Source organism: Octodon degus, unplaced genomic scaffold (genome assembly GCF_000260255.1).
Source record: "Octodon degus isolate 3935 unplaced genomic scaffold, OctDeg1.0 scaffold00165, whole genome shotgun sequence".
Classification (NCBI taxonomy): domain Eukaryota; kingdom Metazoa; phylum Chordata; class Mammalia; order Rodentia; family Octodontidae; genus Octodon; species Octodon degus.
In genome coordinates this window covers 447,006-451,142 of record NW_004524741.1, presented here as the reverse complement: position 1 = coordinate 451,142, position 4,137 = coordinate 447,006, and the positions used below count along the sequence as shown (strand labels likewise).

General features: G+C 43.7%; 2 pseudogenes; both read left to right on the top strand.

Annotated features, from left to right (window-relative positions):
• Window positions 1-1,132: 1,132 nt before the first annotated feature.
• Window positions 1,133-1,838, top strand: LOC111811972 (annotated as a pseudogene).
• An 8-nt stretch (window positions 1,839-1,846) lies between these two features.
• Window positions 1,847-2,521, top strand: LOC101571549 (annotated as a pseudogene).
• Window positions 2,522-4,137: the final 1,616 nt, after the last annotated feature.

Below are 4,137 nucleotides of genomic sequence, written 5' to 3'. Positions count from 1 at the left end.
GGGAATATTTAAAGGTTTTGTTTTGTTTTGTTTTTGGTGGAACCAGGGTTGGACTCAGGCCCTTGTGTTTGCCAGCAAAGCCTGAATTCCACTGTGCCATCTCCCTGGCCCTTAAAGGTTTTTTTTTTTTTTGAAAGTGCAGTAAGACACATTGCCTTTAATCACCCTCTAAATACTCCCCCTCACTTTAAACACATGATCTCATCATTCTTGCTACTTTCTGAACGATTTTCTGTCTTTAGTTGAGCTGTAGTGACTGCCTCAGTACCCTAAGTATATTCCAAAAGTTTACCTTTCACTGTCATTTTGATTTGGGGAAGAGCCAGATATTGTAGAGTGAAAGCCAGGTGTCAGATTCAGCGAAGAGGGGATGAAGACAAAGCGAAGTGTTTTATTTGACAGAAATTGTCATGGCGCTTTGGTCACCTGTGGCATTGTTACAGAAAACAGACCAAACATGGTTTATTGGACTCAGGCTTCTGATTAGGATCTCTCTCCAAGAGCTAGAGCCTTGCCCTTAGGCTTTAGGGCTTTTAAATGGAAAGTGAGTGGGGAGGAACACAGACAGATTGGGGGCATAGGATTGGAGCACTGGGTGATATCACTGGTTGCTAAGGAATTTAAACATCTCAAGTTATATTACGAGGACATCACTTATACAAGGTAAGGGTTGAGGGCTGCTGAGATAGCTCACTGGACTAAGTGCCTACTTAGGTAAGTGCAGAGACAGGGGTTTGATCCCTGGAGCCACATGCTGCGCCGGCCTCACCCCTAGGTGCGCTGCACCAGCCAGCAAGACCAGGTGGAGTGGAGCATGCCTGTAATCCCAGTGCTGGAGAGGCTGAAAAGCAGGAGGACGACTATAAGTCTGAGCTGCACAGTGAGACCCTGTACCAAAAAAGAAAGGGTTATACAAAGGGAGAAGTGTTATATTTGTTTTGTTTTGTTTTTTTAGAAGTGTTATATTTGAAGTTACATTGCAAGGCCATTAGGTACAAAGGCAGAAAAGACAAGATTACGCAACAAGAGAAGCATTGCTATGGGCCTGCTGGACATGTTCACTTGGTCTTGGGGGGCATCCTGGGCAGGCTTTTATTTAAAGTGTTCATTTTTTCCTTTCCGTGTCAGAGGCATGGGGCTGGGGGAGCACTCAGGGGGCACAGGCGGAAAGTTGCCCTGCCAAATTTGTAAAGATATGTTTGTTTCCCAGGAAAGTATAAAACGGCATGTCGTATCTTTGGCAAGTCACCAGCTTCACAGATAGAGCTGTGCTCACTACAGAAAGGCGATTCATAAAATAGAAACAGATCACTGACACTGCCAAGATGAACATGAGAGTGAGCTAAAGATTTGATTCTTCTGTGGGCCTCGTGATCTTAACCTTGATGTGGAAGAAGCATTTCTGAGTCATTATAAGGAACACCACAGCACAGATCACATGTTTCTGTCAGAAAAAAAAAAAATGAAACTTTGATTAAAACTGAGGGGGCTTTTGCAGTTGTGGAGGACAGTCACCTGCTGGCCTGTGGTTGCCGTGAGAACTACATCAGTGCAGTCAGCAGAAGGGAAGATCACAGCAGATGTCCCCAAGACAGAGTGGATAAAGGTGAGCCATGGTTTCACTGCAGTTTGTCTTCAGCATCAGCACAAAATTCAGTTGACATGAACACTCACTTTCATCAGGCGCACAGAAAAGAGAAGGGTGAAGGGACCGGCAGTGTGTCCTCCAGCGTAGCAGCTGCACCAAAGCACTGCCCAATCCCAAGAGTGCTCAGCAGCTTTTTCACAAGAAACACACCTTCTCTCTGAAAGCCAGCCTGGCTCCTATTGGACCTTAAATAAGGGAATGTGTGAAGTTCACTAGAAGTGCCTCACAGACAGAGGAAGAGGTAAAAGAGGAAGTGAGCTGTCCAAGAGGCTCAGTTATGGAGAAATCCGTCAGGCCTAAGATGACCCACGCTTTCAGAATTTAGAGGAAGAAGTGTTGAGCTTCCAGGTCCTCATTACCTGTGAGCCTTACAGCCTTTGTAGCTTTTCATAATTGGTCCAACTCTTTTGGTCATCTACCAAGACATCTTAAGCAAGGAATTTATTTGGGGTTTTTAAGAAGGGAGCATCAACTGGAAACCTCCACTCTCCTGTGAGATCTACAATTACTTCAACAGTGTTGGATGTTTCTTCCTTCATCCTTGATGTAGTAAAAGATAGGATGCTGCTGATTTTGCCATACGTATGCACATGGTTGTCTAGACGAACAACTACCCAAGCAGAGTTCTTTCACCATCCTCTCAGGAGACCAAGGTTTTCTGGAGCTAAAGAATCAGTTTAAGAAGACTCAGTGGCCAGCTCTTATACTAAGCCCTCACCAGTTAGAGGGAGAGATTATGTGCGCCTTGTTAAACAGCATATCTGGTAGCACCGAGGAATGTGATAGAGATGACAACATGCGTGGAGACGATCCAGATCCACAGAAGATGTGGAATTGGAGGAAGTTGTTTGGAGGAGCCTGGAGGAAAAGTAATGAGAGCTACCAGGGCCTGGCTGCTGGAAGCCTGGAAGTCCTCCTGGACCTGGAGCTGGCCTTGACCTCACACTGGCTCTGTATCTTGTGCTGTAGTGTGCAATTGCATGCAAGGACTAGAATGTGTGTTCACGCCAATGCGGCTCACATGTTCTAACACACGGGCGCCCCAGAGCCCCCGCTCACTGGGGCTCATACATTTAGGTTAAGGGTTTTCTTAAAGCTCTTGCCCATTGTCTGTGTTTCCCAAGTAGCACTGCATCCTTAGTTTTATTTGTACTGTATTGATGTTTCTAGTTTATATTTGTAGGAGTGAAAATAAAAATAAATGTAAATAACTGACTTTTCCCACAAGTCCTGCGGCTCATGTGGTACTTATATATAATGGCTTTGAGGTGTTTGTTTTTGATTATTAGCAGTTAGTGGAAACTGATCCTGGCAACAGCGATTTCTTTGTGGATACCGTGCAGATGTACATTCTCACTTTAATTAGAGCAGCACATTGCTAAAATAAAAACACAACTTAATTTTTTTCAGAATAATTAAGATGAAATCTTTTCTCTTCATGTTACTGGCTTATTAGACTTTGTATGAGCTCCTGTTTAGAGGGAATGATGTCAGAATAAATACATAGAATTGAACATAAAAAAGAAATTGCCATAAACATTTTGAATGCACAGAGGACATCAAGGCAGCCATGATGTGACCCTCACGAAAGAGGACTTTTCATACTGCTTCAGGATGCTTGGATATGTGTGTTTGAAATAAGGGGGAAAATTTTGAGGGTGATTCAAGGCAATGTGTCTTTCACTATATAAATTTTTAAAATGTTATTTAAACACCAGCTATTTTGATCACATCTTGTATTTCCTCAGCAAAATTTAAGACCGTTGACTCTGAAGAAAACAAATAGGTAATAAATAGCCCCACACTTGCGCAGATCAGGCTCTCACCAAGTCAGCTGTCCAAAGGATATCTTTCAGAAGTCAGCCTTTCTTGGCTCAGATTTAAAATTGTGGATAAGAGATTTGGAAGCTGACCTCCTTTTCCCTCCTCCTTCACTACCATCTACGTCATTTTTTGTGCTCGCTGTCCTTGACAGTCACCTTTGGCTCCTGAGGAGCCTTTCCCCAGTCCTGCGACTTGTCCCTTTCTCAGGTTCACACTACTCTCTACCGCTTCCTCTTTGGCTTCCTGCACCTCTGTTCCATTTGACTACTCTCTGTTTTTGGTCTCCACCTGTTCAAACTCTCCTGCTTTCCCACATCTTTTGAAAACTTGTGGTTCATAGTTCATCAGTCTCAACTCTTGGGGCCCCAAATGATTCCTTAACTTTTATAGCAACGGGCAGCACTGTCTGCTCTTCTACACCCTTCCACTTTCTTGTTTTGTGAACACTCAGTGAAGTGTGGGTTTTTCTGTACACAGCTTCCGACTTGCTGAAATCTCCCCAGCAGCCTAGCCAAAGAATAGCCCTTCAACACAGGAAAATCAGTTTCCATTTATTCTGAGAATTCAGGATTCATCTAGACACTACTAACATCTCTTTGTCCCTCTCTCACTCTCACACCTTTCAAAAGCAATCATGGTGAGTGTTTTACAGTGCAGCACTAATT